Here is a 19,865-nt window from a genome sequence, read left to right as displayed (position 1 = left end):
AAAAGCCAGGGCAGTATAAATACCCCACATGTGACCCCACTTTGGAAAGAAGACACCCCTAAGCATAGGGCAGGGTGGTCAGGACAGTCAGGACAGAAATAGCGGGTGTCACACCTTATTCCACTCCTGCTACAGACACGACATCTTTTTCGGGGTGACGGGTGGGTTGAGGTACCAGCAACGACATTGGGGAAATGTCGTTCGTGTAGACGGCTAACTACACTGGTGGATGGGGCCACGGAACCTCCTGGATACAGGAGGTTCTCGATGATCTCTTCCTGAAATTTGAGGAAGGATCCAGTTCTCCCAGCCTTACTGTAGAGAACAAAACTATTGTACAGAGCCAATTGAATTAAATATACAGACACCTTCTTATACCAGCGTCTGGTTCTGCGGGAAACTAAATACGGAGACAACATCTGGTCATTATAGTCCACCCCTCCCATGTGGAGGTTATAGTCGTGGACTGAGAGGGGCTTTTCAATGACACGGGTTGCTCGCTCAATTTGTATTGTCGTGTCTGCGTGAATGGAGGAGAGCATGTAAACGTCACGCTTGTCTCTCCATTTCACCGCGAGCAGTTCTTCGTTACACAGTGCGGCCCTCTGCCCCCTTGCAAGACGGGTGGTAACGAGCCATTGGGGAGAAGCCCGCGCGACTAGTTTGCGCGGTACCACAGGCGCCAATCCGTTCTAGAAACAAATGCCTAAAGAGGGCCACACTCGTGTAAAAATTGTCCACATAAAGATGGTACCCCTTGCCGAATAAGGGTGACACCAAGTCCCAGACTATCTTTCCACTGCTCCCCAGGTAGTCAGGGCAACCGACCGGCTCCAGGGTCTGATCTTTTCCCTCATAGACACGAAATTTGTGTGTATAGCCTGTGGCCCTTTCACAGAGCTTATACAATTTGACCCCATACCGGGCGCGCTTGCTTGGGATGTATTGTTTGAAGCCAAGGCGCCCGGTAAAATGTATAAGGGACTCGTCTACGCAGATGTTTTGCTCTGGGGTATAAATATCTGCAAATTTCAGGTTAAAATGGTCTATGAGGGGCCGAATTTTGTGGAGCCGGTCAAAAGCAGGGTGGCCTCTGGGACGGGAGGTGCTGTTATCACTAAAGTGCAGGAAACGCAGGATGGTCTCAAATCGTGTCCTGGACATAGCAGCAGAGAACATGGGCATGTGATGAATCGGGTTCGTGGACCAATATGACCGCAATTCATGCTTTTTTGTCAGGCCCATGTTGAGGAGGAGGCCCAGAAAAGTTTTAATTTCGGAAACTTGGACTGGTTTCCACCGGAAAGGCTGGGCATAAAAGCTTCCCGGGTTAGCGGTTATAAATTGTGTGGCATACCGGTTTGTCTCTGCCACAACTAAGTCTAAGAGCTCCGCAGTCAAGAACAGCTCAAAAAATCCCAGGGCCGAACCGATCTGAGCTGTCTCAACCCGAACTCCAGACTGGGCGGTGAAAGGGGGAACTACAGGTGCGGCTGAAGTTGGGGACTGCCAATCAGGGTTTGCCAGCACCTCTGGGATTCTAGGGGCTCTACGGGCACGTCTTTGCGGTGGCTGCGACGGGGTCACTACTGCACGTGCCACCGTACCAGCTTCAACTGCCCTTCTTGTGCTCGCTACTTCACCATGTTCTACGGCAGTGCCGGTACTAGGTCCAGGAAGGGCTGGGCTGCTGGTGTATGCCTCACCACGTAATCCAACAGCACCAGCCCCACTCTGCTGCTCTTGAAGCGGATCCTGCACAACCTGCGGTCTATCGACACGGGGCCGGGTACGCCTGCTGCTATCAGGGACCTCAGCCTCCTCGTCCGAACTTTGGGTAAGAGAGCCACTGCTTTCTACAGGTTCGTATTCTGACCCGCTGGATTCATCAGATGAGGGTTCCCACTCCTCATCCGACTGGGTCAGAAGTCTGTAGGCCTCTTCAGAAGAATACCCCTGTTAGACATGTGGGCAACTAAATTTAGGGGTATTCCCTGAGACTACCCAAGAAAAAAAAAGCAAGCCTGTCTTACAAATGGGAGGCTAGCGAAGTACCGGAGGCCGCTGCGGTTGATTTTTTTATCGCCGCAGTGCGTGTAAAGTGAATGTGCAGCGATCCCCCAAAAATTTTTTGGGGTCACTGCGGTGGGGCAGGCGTGGGCGAACGCACGTGTGGGCGACCGATCAGGCCTGATCGGGCAAACACTGCGTTTTGGGTGGAGGGAGAACTAAAGTGACACTAGTACTATTATAGATCTGACCGTGATCAGTTTTGATCACTTCCAGATACTATAAAAGTACAAATGCTGATTAGCGATACGCTAATCAGCGAATAACGGACTGCGGTGCGGTGGGCTGGGCGCGAACCGATCCCTAAACTACCTAACCAAGGGGCCTAAACTATACTGAAACCTAACGGTCAATACCAGTGAAAAAAAAAAGTGACAGTTTGCACTGATCACTTTTTTCCTTTCACTAGTGATTGACAGGGGCGATCAAAGGGGTGATCAAAGGGTTAATTGGGGTGATCTGGGGCTAGTATGTGGTGTAGTGGGTACTCACAGTGATGAGGAGCACAGCAGCCATATAACCCCATCATATTTACTAATATGTGGGGTTAAATGGCTGCTGATTGGATTTTTTAAAAATCAGCAACCTGCCAGCCAATGATCGTGGCCGGCAGGCTGCTGACGAAATACTGTGCTGCGAAAAGCCGGCCCGCGATGCGCATGCGCGGGCCGGCTGTGACGTAATCTCGCGTCTCGCGAGATGACGCGCTGATGCGTCCAGGAGGAACAAATCAACCACCTCCCGGACGCATCGGTGCGTTAGGCGGTCGGGAGGTGGTTAAAGGGAAGAATCGATCAATAAAATCTTTACAACAGCTATTGAAGTGAGCAATATGCAAAAATGTGAGTGAAAAGTTTGGTAGGTAATCCTTTAGAGTTACCAGATCAGGAACCACTCCTCCCGCAAGGAACTCCCCGACCGGCACGTGACTTAAATGTTTCCACAATGGCTCGAAGGATGGCGAGTCTCTCCCCACAACCACAGGTATCAGGCTTGAGGGAAGTAATGGAGAAAGGGAAGGGGCAAAATGTTGAGCTAGTGAGCTCCATGTTTGTGAGGGCCCCTTAGTCAGCAGATCATCTTCAGCTTGTTTATTTCGTTTATAACGTTTGGGGGGGGGGGGGATCCATAGGTCTTTGAGTGATCTCCCTTTCAGAGTGTCTGCCAATTCTGCTTTGTTAGGGTAGTATTTCTGAGGAAAAGCCATAGTCAACCAGCGCCCCAGTTGTATAGCTTTATATGTGAGCTGGACATCCGGCAGTCCAAGTCCACCTTTGTTCTTTGACTTGATTAATAGCGAGTGAGCTAAGCGCGGTCTCTTCAGTTTCCACAGGTACTTCGAGAAGGTAGTTTTTACCGCCTTGAAGAAGGATTGTGGGAGAGCTATTGGGAGCATCTGTAGCTTATAGGTTATCTTGGGGATTACATATGTTTGTATGACGTTTTTCCTTCCTATCCAAGATATGAGGGGGATGTCATAATCTGCCAGAGTTTATTTAATTTCCTCTAGTAGAGGCTTAAAGTTAGTGTCATATATTTTAGATAACTTGGATGGGATATGGACCCCTAGATATTTAATAGTGGACGTAGCCCATGCAAACTGAGAGCTATTTTTGAGTAGTTCTACACGTCGTTTGTCAAGTGTTATGTTTAAAATCTCAGATTTTGACATGTTTACCTTGAAATTTGAGGCCACACTAAAGCTATCAAATATCTGCGTTAACTCCGGGAGACCTGTCAAGGGGTCAGATAGGAGGAATAGTAGATCATCCGCAAATGCTAACATCTTAAGCTCGCCTTTGTGTGTATGGAACCCACTGATGATGGGGTTTTGTCTTACGCTTTGCAATAAAGCTTCCATCGCTATTATAAAAAGTGAAGGAGATAGTGGACACCCTTGGCGTGTGCCATTGGTGATTAAAAAGGGGGCAGAAAGGTGTTCGTTCACTATTATGGAAGCCGATGGTTGGGAGTATAAAGTAAATATCGCTGCCAAGAAGGGAATTGGGAAGCCCACTTTGAGAAGGACGGATTTCAGGAACGCCCAACTCACCCTATCAAATGCCTTCTTGGCGTCTACCCCGAGAAGAACCAACGGGACAGCCAGCAAGTGGGCATGTTGTATTGCTGTAAGTAGTTTAGCAGTATTGGTCTTACCCTCCCTGCCAGGGACAAATCCTGATTGCTCTTCACCGATCAGATGTGGGAGAAGCACTTTAATCCGAATCGAGAGGAGTTTTGCCCATATTTTGATATTTAAGTTGAGGAGTGAAATAGGCCTATAACTTCCACGTTCCACCGGGTTCTTACCCTCTTTAGCAATAAGTGTAATATGTGCCTCTTGCAACTGTTTGGGCAGGAGTTCCCCTCTTAACAGGGATTCACACAATTTGGTGAGCTGGGGTAACAAAATTGCGTTAAACTTCTTATAATAAAGTAAAGGCAGGCCATCGGGTCCTGGACTCTTACCCGGGGGGAAGGATGACACAACCTTTCCAACTTCCTCCTCGGTTACTGGGGATAAGAGAGAGGCAGCCATTGCCTGATCCAGGCCTGGCATGTTCAAGTTCTTCAAAAAATTATCAATTAAGTCCTGTTTTGAGGGGATCTCGTCTGGTGGGGACTTCTTTTCTAAGTTGTATAGGGCTGAGTAATATTGGCGGAACGCCTCTGCTATTTCTAAGGGGGGTGAGGTCAATGACCCTGAGGTGTTCTTGATTTCATGAATATGTTGTTTTGCTCTTTCCTTTTTTAAGAGGGAGGACATGAGTTTCCCACCTTTATTTCCATGCGCGTATAACCTATATCTATAGTTAAGATATGCCTTTGCCGACTTGTTCTGTAGGGCCGAAATAATTTTTTCTCTCAGCATTTTTAGTTCAGCTTCGGTACTAAGTAAACTAGTACGTTTGTGTTCTTTCTCTAGTTCTGCTATCTGGCTCAACAAGGTGTCTACTTCCTTTTGCCTATCCTTTTTCAGTTTTGAACCCCAAGAAATAAAAATACCCCTTATGAAGGCTTTGTGTGCCTCCCACACATACGGTATTGAGGGGCCTGAGTCAATATTATGTCTAAAGTAGTCTGCTAACTTGGACTCAATATCTGCCGAAGCAGCAGCATTCTCTAGAATGCATTCATTTAGTCTCCATCTGCACACCTTTTCCGGTAACTCTGCTAAATTGAGGGTCAGATGTACTGGGGCATGATCTGAGATGGAAATAACCGAGATACCTGTGGCTGTGATACACGGGAGGAGTGACTTATGTACCAGTAGATAGTCGAGTCTTTGGTGAGAATTGTGCACCTGCGAGAAGAAGGAGTAGTCACGGGCGGAGGGGTTCCAGGTACGCCAGGTATCTATAAGAGAGAGATCAGACAATTTAGAGCGCAATTTAGCCAGAGCTGCCATGGAGATAGACGATCTGTTAGTAGAGGAATCTAGTGAGGGATTGAGTAGCGTGTTGAGGTCTCCACCTAGAATGATTGGTCCTTCAGCAAAGAGCTGGAGTGTGTCTAAAGCCTTCAACAGCCAAGATACTTGGTCTTGGTTAGGAGCATATATGTTTGCTAATGTGATTTTCTTTGTGTATATCTGAGCTCTTAAAAATAGAAGGCGACCCTCAGAGTCAGTGTACTGACCTGTAATTTTTAGTGGCACAGATTTGTGTATGGCAATTGACACGCCTTTGGAGGCGGAAGAGGGGTGGCACGAGTGATACCAATTATTGAACAATTTCGTAGGCAGTTTGGGTATTTTAGTTTGCTTAAAGTGTGTCTCCTGTAGGAAGATTATAGAAGCTTTCAGTTTCCTCACAATATCTAGCACATGGTACCTCTTGTTGGGGGTATTCAGTCCTCTAACATTAAAGGAGACTATTCCTATGCCACTCATTATCTTCCAGCCCCGATTCCCCTGAGATGACAGAAAATGCCACCCAGTGTGTGTTTATGCTTCGAAAAAGAAGGAGGGGGGCGGTGGATCTACTAACTGCCTCACAAGGTCTCCTGATATTTTAGATGAACAACCCAAATTCGTTGCTTACAGATCTTATTTCAGTTAACACCCAATGAGGTGCTGGGCGAGCGGAGTAGGGGGTTGGAGAGAGATGTTAGGGAAGGAGATATGAGGAAGAAAATGAAGAAAAAGAAAGAAGAGGAAAAGATTTACAAAGAAGGGACAGACAATGAGAGTTAGCAATCAGCTAGCTGTGAATTGACCTGGAGAGGTCAGATAGAAGCTGCGTATATCGTGTACCAGTGTATTTGAACACGAATAAGGGAAAGGGAGTTGGTCATAATTGATGTGCCTTGACCTGTGGCACACACTCATATAGCGCTACACCTAGGGGGTAAACCCCTGGTAGATGGGTTCAGAATAATATGTAGCTTTATGTAGAGGGGGAGGGGGCACCCTAGAAATTCAAGTATTACTTGCATATGACACTTATGGCCTAAACTCTGCGACCTAGTGTAAAGGCGAGCACATTACCCCCAGGATATATTGGGCAACTGGGCTTAAGTTTGATGAATCACCACTGATATCATCTAACTAATTAAATAGTGGCCCTGGGGAACATTTCTACACATTGAACTTGACAAACAAGCACTCATCAAGGAGTGCAAAACATAAGGAGAACCTTTGGTGTTTTTCCCACCGTGTACCATCAGGCCCCAATTTAGGGCAACTGGCGAGGACCAGCATAGGGACAACACCCACTGGTGGATAGAGAGGCAGTATTTATGGGATACATAAGGTGGGTTCACTCAGCAGAATAAAGAACATTTCTGGAACATGAACTGCCGCTCATCAAACAATCCACAGCAATAAGGGAGAAAAGGAGTTAATAACATTAACCATCATGTAGTTGTCAGGAGACAGTCACTGCAGGACATTTTCTGGTAATGTATTAGAGCCATCAGCACAACCCGAGATGAACAACATTAGGATAGAGGGGGAGGGAAGGGGATCATGGGGGGGGGGGGATTCGGGGGCAAGATCAAGTTGTAGTTCAATCTAGCATTTATAAGCCCCATAGCTGAATAAAAGGGGGGAGGGGGGGTGGGGAGGGGGGGGGGTTGGTGAAGACAAGGTAAGATTTAAATCACAGCATAACATTTATACTACTGTATATGGTTCAGCTCTGTAAGGATGGGTGGCTATGTTTTCTTAATCATCCTGTATGCCAAGCGTCCTCCTGGAAGCGGTGTAATCTGCTTCTGGTGCAAACTTCTTGGATGTTCCTCACAAGAGAGGATTAAGAAAGATGGGGGTACCTCATCTTCGTTCCTTTCAGCGAGGTGGTGCATTCGTGGCTCCTCTGTAAGGCTTGGGTCTCTGCGGCTTAGGACGTGTCACAGCAGTCCACTCATCTCTTGCTGGCAAGGGAGGTAAGGCCGCCACATCCATTTCAAGCGACCAAGAAGGAATGTTGATTGGATCCATCTCCAGCTTCTGCCACGCTTCTTCCAGGTCTGAGGGAGTCTTTATAATAATGCGTTTGTTATCCTTAAGGATCGATAATCCGAAAGGGAATAGCCAGGAGTACTGCAAGTCTCTTGCTCTAAGTTGATCTAGCAGCGGTTTCAATATTCTGCATTTTCGCATTGTGGACGGTGCAATGTCCTGGTACAGAGCAACCTCTGCTTCACCATAGAGTATTGGGGCTTGTTCCCTTGCACTTTGTAAAATAAGAGCGGTGTCCACATAAGATAGTAAACCACATATGACATCTCTGGGAGCCTCATTTTGTCTGGGCTTAGGGCGAAGGGATCTGTGGATGCGCTCTATGGTGATTTTATCTGCACGTTCTGGGCCTAGTAGGCCGGCAAATATTTCTGAAGCCACCTTGGGGAGAGCGTCTCTTGCCCATGTTTCAGGAAGTCCTTTGAATCTTATATTCCTCCTGCGACTTCTGTTCTCCTGATCTTCTATCAGGGTAAGGGCAGTGTTTACATGTACCTCCAATTGAGTCGATCTGGCAGCTAGGTTCTCAGCATGCGAGGTGAGGCTGAGGCATTTGTTTTCCAGGGCCTCTGTATGGGTGCCTATGGCTTGGAGATCCGCCTTAATGTCCGCGAGATCATCCCTCACCGGCTGGAGTGCCTGCCGAAGAGTCTCTTTCAGGACCGCTGCTGTGAGCACTTGTACATGGCTCGTGTCCTCATCATCGCTGGAGGCTCTCTCCTCCTCCCGCTCCTGCTGCGCCATCTTGGCGGGAGACGCGGGGGTATGTTTGTGGCGTTTTTCAAAGAAATCGGCTACATCTCCCTGGCTCGCCGACGATTTGCCAGAAGCTCTGCTTTCCCCCTGTTGATATCTTCCAACTTTGCCCATCTTTAAGCGAGAAATAAGGATTTCCAGGCTATATGAATGTGTGTGAGGCGGGAGAGCACAGACTCACGCAGCCATTCCAGTCCGCGGCCAGGCTCCGCCCCCTAAAAATCATATTTTCAATTGACTTTTTTTAAAAATATTGAGCCATTCTGTCACAAAGGGTTAGTTGTTTTTCTTTCACTTTCGCTTTGTGCCACTCTTTTAATAAACCTTATCTGTAAATTACTAAGAGGTTATAAACACATTCTTATCAGTAAGATAATTGAGCTATAATGAGTGTTTAGAATGTCAGAGAGCAGAGATAAAGGAGTCCGTCAGCTCCTGGTCTGACGAAAAAGACAGAAAATCCACAGGCTGCTACTACAGAATCTCAGCTCTGTACCCAAAAAAATTCCATCTTTTTAATAAAGACCAATAGAAAAAAATATTTTTAGCTCAAAATAAGTACAATGCAACAATAAATAAAAAAATGCCCCCAAAGGTGTCAGTATCCTTTAACAACACTTTAAAATAGGGACCCGAATTTGGGTTCGGTAAAGACACAGATAAGAATACCAAATAAATTCACTGTAGTCTCGCGCGGCTCTGGATGATACTAATTTTGCCTATGCCGAGATCATACATTTTAATGTTGTACAAAGACAGCATTAAGAAAAAAGTGCTTGAACAAATCAAATTTTGATCTCTGATCACGCATCATTTCTGCGTTCAGAAAAATCAGAGCATCTTCTATATTATACGTTTTTCTTAGCTTTAGAGGGTTTTTCCACTTCAGGTTTTGCTGCCATAAATCTACAGTAAAATCAGCATGTTTTACGTGTCGATATGTTGCAGAGTGTGTTGCTGGTGTGTCACAGAATTCACTCATTTATGTATTGCAAAGGCAATTTTTTTTTGACAATTTACAGCATAAATTGACTTGCTGCAAATTCAAAATATCCAATGCATGTCAATGTCTGCTGTGGAGTCTGCTGGTAATACGCTATGGATTTTCCACCCACAAATCTGGACACTGCCACGTGGGAACATCCCCTTATAATGGTAACGTTCAACTACAGGTGATGTATACATCTATCTTGCTACAATGGCATCTACCAAGAGGTGGACGGTATTCGGCCGGTGTCAGGCTGGTCCACGTGTTAGTTGCATCGCCCAGGTCTGACCATGGCTAATCTGACCAGAGCTCACAGCATCACAATGATTTATAATGCTGTCAGTTCTTGTCCGTTGGCTGGTCACAGTCATCATGTGTGTGTACTATCATATGCAGTACATGCTTTTCTATGCTTTTATTTTAGTTTTGGCCTAAATCATCAAGGAAAATGTTGGTGCGTAGCCTCTTAATAATCTCTATCGCTCTTGGAGTGAAGTGTGACCAATCTGGTGAGTGCTTTTACATGTAAAATAATATAGTCAGATATATAGTAGATTGCCTGATCAAACATGAAATACATGTTTGATCATACATGAAATACAATGAATGACATCATAAACATGTATTTTAACAGTTCATTAACAATTTAGAAAAAATAATTGACATTGACAATGTTAATTTATTGCTATTATCAGATAATGTCTACTTGGGCCATCCCTGTGTTATTCCTCCAGGAAATCTATGAATAAATTGTCAGATGGGTGTTGCCATGGCCCTTGTTAATAGGGTGTGTCTCAGCAGTAATCGGACAGTTTCAGATTGTTTAAGCATACATATAAAGGAGCTCCGTACAGTATTACAATGTATTGGCTCCAATGAGCCCAAGTTATTACTTTGCAAAGTCTCCACTTGTCATTGGGATTAGGGATGAGCGAATCAAGTTCGGATAAAACATCTGAAGTCGATTTGCATAAAACTATGTTTCAATACTGTACGGATCGAGTGCTTAGTATTAGGCCTCATGCACACAACAGTATTTTTTTGTGGTCTGCAAAAAGGGGTTTCGTTGTTCCGTGATCCGTGTCCGTTTTTGTTTCCGTGTGTCTTCCTTTATTTTTGGAGGATCTCCAAACATGAAGGAAAGTTAAAAAAAAATCGAAGTTAAGTTTGCCATGAAAATGATAGGAAAAAACCAGCCGCAGACGCGCGGACGCGGGTGAAAATCTTGTGTGCATCCGTGTTTTTTCACGGACCCATTGACTTGAATGGGTCCGCGAACTGTTGTCCGTGAAAAAAAAATAGGACAGGTCATATTTTTTTCACGGACTGGAAACACGAATCACGAACGCGGATGAAAGTCAATGGGTCCGCAGAAAATCACGGAAAACGGAACAACGGGCACGGGACACAACAACGGTCGTGTGCATGAGGCCTTAGAATGTATTGGCACCAATGAGCCGAAGTTATTACTTCATGAAGTAGCACGAGACTTTGCATAATAACTTCAGAAATTGATTTATATTGTAAGAAAACATTTCCCGAACTGAGGTTCGGTTCCAAGGTACCACTTGGAACCAAACCCAAGTTCGGGAAATGGATTGTTTACAGTATAAATCAATTTCTGAAATTATTATGCAAAGTCTCGTGAGACTTTGTGAAGTAATAACTTTGGCTCATCAGCACCAATACATTCTAATACTAGGCACTCGCTCCGTACAGTATTGAAACAAAGTTTTATGCGAATCGACTTTCGATGTTTCATCCGAAGTTGATTCGTTCATCCCTAATCCTAATAACAAGTGGAATGGTAACGCCATCCATCAACTTAGTCATGCATTTCTAGGATGAGGAACAGAGGAAGGCACAATGTAGCCTTAGGACTCATGCACACAAGTCCATATGCGTGCTGTTTGTGGATGTGCACCCATTGACTTGAATGTGTCTGCGATCTGCAAGAGATGGTCTGGACCGCAAAAAAATAGGGCATGTTCTATTTTTTTGGGTTGCGGAGGCATGAACCCAAATCCCACTGAAGAACTACGAATCACTTTTGATCTGTGCCTCTGCTCCACACCTCTCTATATCTTGAGGATTGCGGACCCACTGGGGGGCACACACGCTTGGGAGCATGAGCTCTTAAAGGGGATGTCTGATTTAAACTTTTGCTTTTCTTATGGAGTCATGGATCTGTATACCATTGCCCAGGTTGCCAACTGCCCATAATTTCCTGGGCAATGTAAAAAAATTGACTTTTTCTTTAAAAGTAATAATAATAAATAAAAATAATAATAATAATAATAATAATAATGATGTACCCATTATTTCAAAGTTGGAGTAGCTTGTATGAGCTTACAGCTTGAACTTGTGGTTATTATGACTCTAATTAGCATTATGTGAGGGTGCTGCCACCCGTTGCGGCTGTACTGCATTTTGGATGTGGCAAAAAATTAAATAAAATTAAAAAAAACTAATGTAGTTTTTGTAACAACATACCTGCAGTTAACGTGCCTTTTCTTTCAGCAAATGGGGAAAAAGGCACACAGGAAAACTGAATGACATTAACTACAAAATTGACTTACCATATTTTTTGGACTATAAGATGCACTTTTTTGGCAGTGCGTCTTATAGTCTGAATGCTAATGACTACTTCCATTATGGTCAGCATACGGGAGGTGCGTGGATTGGTGAGGGCTGTGCTGGCTCAACTCAAGAGACCCCATCAGCCTCAAATCAGACCCAATCTGAGGCTGATGGGGTCTGATTTGAGGCTGATGGGTCTGATCTGAGGCTGATGGTGGTTAGGGGTCTGATCTGAGGTCTGATAAATAATGGTGGTCTGTTATGGTCTGTTTTGGGGTTCTGATGAAGATTGTGGGTCTGTTCTGAGGTCTGATGAAAATTTTTTTTTTCTTATTTTCCTCCTCCAAATCCTAGGTAGCTCTTATAGTCTGGTGCATCTTATAGTCCGAAAAGTACGGTACATTAATGTAATTTAAGTGTTCTGCGTGTGTTTTCCCTTGCTGATAGAAAATGCACCATAACCATAGTTATATTGTTGCAAAAAAACGCATGTGGAATTTTTTATGTTTAAAAAAAAAAATGTAATGCCTCCTCTGACATCGTAGGTCCCACCAGAATCAGGGTGGCACATACCGGTCTTGATAAATCAGGGATATTATTTTTTTCCAATTTGTGATAAAAATGTTAGAAAGTTGTCAAGAAAAAAATAAAAAAGCTGTTCTGTAATCCTGTTTACTGCCAAGATGGGCAGAAATCTCCTGTAATCAACAAGAAAACCTCCTGCATGAAAAGTTTGTTTTACTGTTTTGCTATAAAAATTATCATTCTACATTGGAATAATTGTAAGATTATGGAAAATCTTTTCTTTTGGATGGTATCACATATCTCTGTGTTCTTAGGGAAGTCTAATGATGAGATGAAAGAAAACACTCAGAATCTTTTGGACAAGGACACTGAAGATATTCTCCTGTCAAGCTCTAGAAATCCTACTGGAAGAAACATGGGATACAACAGTTGCAAAGAAATCAAGGATGCATATAATTATGCTAAAGGTGAGCTGTATAGTGGATGTCACCTGCACACGAGTGCGGGTAAACGCACATAAGATCCGCACGAATTCCGTGAGGATTTATGTTAGTCTCTGCTCCATATCCGTACCAAAATCCACAATTTCTAATTGCAGATTTTAGTGCCGATTTGATGCGATTTTGCTGCACATCTCACCCTTCCATTGAAAAAGCTGAAATCCGCAGCTAAAACCACAAACATAGCTGACATGCTGCAGATTTGGAAATCCACATGGCAGGTCAATTTCTACACAGAAAAAATCTGCAAAGAGTACATGAGATTAGTGTCATCTCATACACTTTACTGGTACTGTAATACGCACATATTCTGAAAACAATGTAAGTCAGTGGTAACAGATCCGATTTTTAGGAGCCTAAAAAACGGATCCGTCAACCATTGACTTTCAATGTATTTAGTGCCAGATCCATTTTTTCTGTTTAGATTTCACGCAACCGCATCCTAACGGAACGGATGCACCCCCCCCCAAAAAAAAAGTGGGCATTCCCGAGCGGCGTTGGGTAGCCCCGGTGGTTTTCCCATGGCTGAGCTTATATGCCCCAAATTTACCAACTGAAACATTGGTAAGTGTGGTAATGCAGGGGCACAAAGGTCATGCCCCTACTTCCTGAAACCCATCTCAGGTCTGTGGGGACAGACTTCTCCTACTAACCAGCAGTTAACAGCAACTTGGCAGGAATGGAGACCCCTAGTGGCCTGCAATTTATGGTGCTATATACGTAGTTTAATAATGTGATTTCCATTATGCTGTTTAGGGTATCTTGCCTTCAAACAGCTGATTGGCGGGAGTCCGACACCCTGATATTGATGACCTATCCTGAGGGATTATCTGCCCCCTGAAATGCCCCCCCCCCCATATACCCAGGCCCCTCACACACAATGTACTTACCTGGCTCCCCAGCACCCGTGTCGCTCCTGGTACCCACACGGCTGTCATTGCTTCTCCCCATGCATAGATGAAAATATTCAGTTTCGGGGGGGAGGGGGGGGGGGGCAGCCCATGGCAGGCAGTGAAAGGGATGAGCCTCCCTAGAGTCACCCACGATGCTTCCCCCGACACCAGATGTTTTCATACGTGCATGGGGAGCCAGGTAAGTACATTGTGTGTAAGGGGCCCGGGCATATGGGAGGGGCATTTCAGGGGTCGGATAACCCCTTTAAGGATCGAACTGAGCATGTATGACCACTTTAGTAGGTGAACGTGCACATTACTATACGGATTAAACACCAGGGGGGCCGTTATAATGAAGTACAGACAATATCTTACAACTAGGGCATTTTTGTAACAGAAAGTAAATGACAAAAGTCACTATTTTTCATTTAATGACACAACTCATTTAACATCATTATGCATGGCCTATTTCTTTTTCCAATTAGATGGATTATACACTCTGACCACAAAAGATGGGCTGATATATCAGACCTTCTGTGACATGACAACCAATGGTGGAGGTTGGACACTGGTGGCCAGTATCCATGAAAATAACATGAATGGTAAATGTACAGTGGGAGATCGCTGGTCCAGCCAGGGAGGAAACAATGCCAACAACCCAAGAGGAGATGACAACTGGGCCAACTATGCCACATTTGGTCTTCCCGATGGAGCTACCAGCGATGACTACAAGGTACTCACTATGAATATAGGACATGGAAATCTAAGGGCACATGCACAGAGCAGAACCTTTGGCATGGTGCCTCTATGGCAGGCTCTGTTGGGCTCTGCATGTATGGTTATATGTATATTATACCCTATTTGTAATGATTCTAGGGGAGAATTATACAAGTTTATGGCAGTTTATGTAATGCTAATGACAAAGGAAACATATCACATTAATCAATAATATGGATAAATAAGGCTAGTTTCACACTAGCGGCAAGGAACTCCGGCAGGCTGTTCCGGCGGGTGAACAGGCTGTCAGACCCGTGCTGCCGCTAGTGTACGCGTGCCTCCGGACTACATGTAGTACTTTTATTCTGGCTGCCTCTCAGCAAGCACTGAGTCAATGGGGCCGGAGCAGTAGTCCGGGGGCACGCGTGCACTAGCGGCAGCAAGGATCCGACAGGCTGTTCACCCGCCGGAACAGCCTGCCGGAGTTCCTTGCCGCTAGTGTAAAACTTGCCTAACACATACAGAAAACATCAAAACACTATATTATATGCAGTCTCTAGTGCATTGTGTATATTGGCCAGAAGTGCAAATTTAAGGGTTTGCGTCAGGGGTCAAGTCCTGGGAAAAAAAGTGTGGGAACTCACCCAAGATCCACTGCAACCCCCCCCCCCCCCCTCCAAAAAATAAAAAAGCACAGAAAATCTAGCATGCTGTAATTTGTGTCGCTGCGGACTAAAAAAAAAAAATAACACTTTTAGAAAAGTTTGTCCTGGGATTCGATCTCATGACCTCTACACAGCAGAAGCAAGGCATATGCCCTCACAGCTATGAAAGCTGTCTAGCTTGTTACTTAAAAAAATATATATATAAGACTTCTACTGTAGGTAACTTTGCCCACTGTGTATGGATGTAGCAGAGCTGGGTGTGTTGGGGCAGCTGTCATGTGTATGGTTGTACACTAGGTATCAGTACACTAGGTATCAGTAGAAGTATCAGTAAAAAAAAAAAAAAAAAAAAAAAAAAAACACTTTTAGAAAAGTTTGTCCTGGGATTCGAACTCATGACCTCTACACATTACAGGCAAGGCATTTACCCTCACAGCCATAAAAGCTGTTGAGGTAGTTGCTTAAAAAAAAAAAACCTAAGACTTCTACTTATACCTAGTGTACTGATACCTAGTGTACAACCATACACATGACAGCTGCCCCAACACACCCAGCTCTGCTACATCCATACACAGTGGGCAGCTGTCATGTGTATGGTTGTACACTAGGTATCAGTAAACTAGGTATCAGTAGAAGTCTTATAAAAAAAACAAAAAACACTTTTAGAAAAGTTTGTCCTGGGATTTGAACTCATGACCTCTACACATCAGAGGCAAGGCATTTACCCTCACAGCCATAAAAGCTGTCTAGGTAGCTGCTTTAAAAAAAAATAAAAAATAAGACTTCTACTTATACCTAGTGTACTGATACCTAGTGTACAACCATACACATGACAGATGCCCCAACACAACCAGCTCTGCTACATCCATACACAGTGGGCAGCTGTCATGTGTATGGTTGTACACTAGGTATCAGTACACTAGGTATAAGTAGAAGTCTTATATTTTTTTTTTTTTTTTTTTTTAAGCAACTACCTAGACAGCTTTCATGGCTGTGAGGGTAAATGCCTTCCTCTGATGTGTAGAGGTCGTGAGTTCGAATCCCAGGAGAAACTTTTCTAAAAGACATTCTAAATGATCTCGTAGTGAAGGAGATGATGTCATTAGGGGGCGGGGCGCCATGAGAGGAGTCGCAGGCAGCGGCACCGCACAGACAGCTTCCTCCCTTAACCTGCCCTGCACAGTGCGCTCCGTCTCCCCCTGTGAATCTGATTCAGCCGTGTTCTCCTGGCTTGAGGCGGAAAGGGAACGTCGTTCCTGCCATGAAAAAAGTGCAGGAACGCCGTTCCCATGCGTTCCCCCTCCACTCGACCCCTGGTTTGCGTGCTTTTAGCACTGTTTCTTGTTGGAAGAGCCCTCGACATTAAAGAGGACCTATCATCAGGATCAAATCTATTAAAGGGGTTGTCCAGGTGTTTAATGTTGATTACCTATCTGCAGGATATGGAGCATCATAGTCCCTTTAAAGAGCGGATTGGTGGGGATGTTAGTAGTCAAACCCCGACCGATCCGACCTCCTTAATTCTAGTATGCTGCATGGTAGGGATTATCAAGCTGATTAAAATATTACCTGGATGGCGAAAATCCATTGTGCTGTTCCAGAGAAAGCAGAGTCTTGTTCTAAATGCAAATCAAGGCTTCAGTGCACCGAAGGGTGGGTCCTAGCCCCTCAGTGCACCTCAGATGCTTCACTTTCCTGTGTTGCCATGCTTCTCTCCATGACTGTCAGGCCAGGCATCTTCTTTGTCCTCTTGCCTCATCCTGTAATCTGTATATGCAATCGGCACAATACATCTCTTTCAGGTTTATCTGATGCCAACTTGATTACTGCGCATGAGCCATTCACATCACCCTCCACCCGGAACAGCTGGGTGTTTCTTCTTCCAGGTGGAGGGTGATGTCATCAGCACATGCACAATAATCATCACCGACACCCGGCACCCCCCCCCCCCGATCAGTTTGAAGAGGAGACTCGCACGGTGTCAGCGCTGCCTCCTCTTCACTGTTTACCTTCTAGCCGTTGCATCTGCAGTGGTGAGCAGGTGTAATTACACCCAAGCCTTCCTATTGAAATGAATGGGATGGCTTGGGTGTAATTACACCTGCTCACCACTGCAGATGCAACGGCTAGAAGGTAAACAGGTGTCGGACCCCCGCCTTCTCTTCAAACAGCTGATTGAAGGGGGTGCCAGGTGTCGGACCCCCGCCGATCTAATATTGATGACCTATCCTGGGGATAGGTCATCAATAAATATAACTTGGACAACCCCTCTAAGCCACATTATTGTCAGTAAGATAAGAGCTGGGCTATAATGAGTGTTTATAATGTTAGAGAGCAGAGATAAGAAATCCGTCTACTTCCCAGAAGACGGAAAAGACAGAAAATCCAACATCTCAGCTATGTACACAATAAAGGATTCCATATTTTTAATAAGCACCAATTGAAAAAATAATGTTTTGCTCAAAATAAGTTCAATGCAATGCAAAGGTGTAAATAGCCTTTAAGAAGGTTTTGCTTAAAATGTTCTTTCCATTTTGTATCTATAGTCCTATGTAGACCTAAGTGTCTTCATGGTGACATACTACAAACATATTTTTATATCGTAGTCTTAACATTCCCTACTTGCAAATTTACAGTATATTTGTTAGGCCAGGAACAAGTAGGAAACATACAGAAGGGAACATGCACAATGCACAATCAGACAACACAGAGATTCCAGGATAGCTAACTGGGATCACGTGTACTACTGCAATCAATAACTGGCCTCAGAGGTCCCAAAACGGCATGTTACCCAGCAGTGAGGTGCCACTTGGGGACTCTTCACTGCTGAGGTCAGTCATTAGCTGTTCTGTGTGAAAGTTGACAAACAGTCCATTGAAGAGAACCTTTCACTCATGAAGCAGCAGGTACTTCTGGCTGGAGGGAAAATAAAAATACAACAACCCTGAGCATCCTATTTAGGCTCCATTCAGATGTCCGTAAAATGGGTCCACATCTGTTCTGCAATTATCTGGACCGGGTGTGGACCCATTAATTCTCTATGGGACTATAGGCTCTCCGCATCCGCATTTCCGGAGCGCCCCCCTGATCTCCCAGTCCGCAGCTCCACAAGAAAATAGAGCATGTCCTATTCTTGTCCACAATTGCGGTCAAGAATAGCCATTTCTATGGGGGTGCCGGCCAGGTGTATTGCGGATCCGTAATGAACTACGGACGTCTGAATGGAGCCTTGTAATGAAAATGTGCTGTCCACGTCCTAAGCTTTTAGTTTACCAGTCTACATTTGCTGCCATACCGAATACTGTCTATTAGTTCGGAATTTTCTGTTTAATTTTCAATTCCCAAAACGTTACAAATGTTACCATCAATCTTTTTTAATTTCACCTCTAGAATCCGGGATATTATGATATTGTTGCTAAAGACTTGGGGATATGGCACGTTCCCAACAAGACACCTTTGTTTAAGTGGAGATCTAGTGCTATTCTAAGATACCGTACACACAATGGTTTCTTTTCTAGAGAAGGTGGTAACCTCTTCCAGCTGTACAAAGTAAGTAACTTCCAAACTCATACATTATGGTGGCTTATACATCTCAATACATTAGAATATCATCTGAAAGTTAATTTATTTCAGTAATTCAGTTCAAAAAGTGAAACTCATATACAGTGAGAAGCAGAAGTATTTAAACACCCTGCGATTTTGCAAGTTCTCCCACTTAGAAATCATGGAGGGGTCTGAAATTCACATTGTAGGTGCATTCCCACTCTGAGAGACAGAATAAAAAAAAATCACATTGTATGATTTTAAAATAATGTATTTGTCTTGCACATAAGTATTTGAACACCTGAGAAACAGCAAGAATTCTGTCTCTCAAATACCTGTTACTGTGCCTTTAAAAAGTCCACTTCTACTCCACTCATTAATCTAACTTAGTAGTACCTGTCTGAGCTCTTTAAAGACACCTGTCCACCCACAGTCAGTCAGACACCAACTACTACCATGGGCAAGACCAAAGAGCTGTCAAAAGACACCAGAGACAAAATTGTGGACCTCCTCAAGGCTGGATAGTGCCACGGGGCAATTGCCAAGCAGCTTGGTGAAAATAGATCAACTGTTCGGAGCAATTGTTAGAAAATGGAAGAGACTAAAGACTACTGTCAGTCTCCCCCGGACTGGGGCTCCATGCAAGATCTCACCTCGTGGGGTATTACTGATGATAAGAAAGGTGAGGAATTAGCCCAGTACTACAAGGGAGGAGCTGGTCAATGACATGAAGAGAGCTGGGACCAGTTTCAAAGGTAACTGTCCGTAGAACACTACGCCGCCATGGTTTCAAATCATGCACTGCGCGAAAGCTTCTCTTGCTCAAGTCATCACATGTCCAGACCCATCTGCCAATGACCATCTGGATGATCCAGAGGAGACATGGGAGAAAGTCATGTGGTCAGATGAGACCAAAGTAGAACTTTTTGGTCTAAACTTCACTCGTGTTTGGGGGAAAAAGAAGGATGAGTTGCATCCCAAGAACACCATCCCTGGGGGTGGTTACATCATGCTTTGGGATGCTTTTCTGCGACAGGATGACTGCACTGTATTAAGGAGAGGATGAATGGGGCCATTTATTGTAAGATCCTTCCCTCAGTCAGAGCATTGAAGGTGGGTCATGGCTGGGTCTTCCAACATGACAACAACCCGAAGCACACAGCC

The 19,865-nt window shown here is 44.6% G+C and overlaps 1 pseudogene; it reads left to right on the top strand.

Moving 5' to 3' along the window:
• The window catches only part of LOC122942169, a 74,986-nt pseudogene that overhangs the window by 45,256 nt on the left and 9,865 nt on the right, over window positions 1-19,865 (top strand).

The sequence above is a fragment of the Bufo gargarizans genome, chromosome 6 (assembly GCF_014858855.1).
Source record: "Bufo gargarizans isolate SCDJY-AF-19 chromosome 6, ASM1485885v1, whole genome shotgun sequence".
In the NCBI taxonomy this organism is placed as follows: Eukaryota; Metazoa; Chordata; class Amphibia; order Anura; family Bufonidae; genus Bufo; species Bufo gargarizans.
Note: the sequence above shows the minus strand (reverse complement) of the source record. Positions and strands in the feature narration are given on the sequence as shown.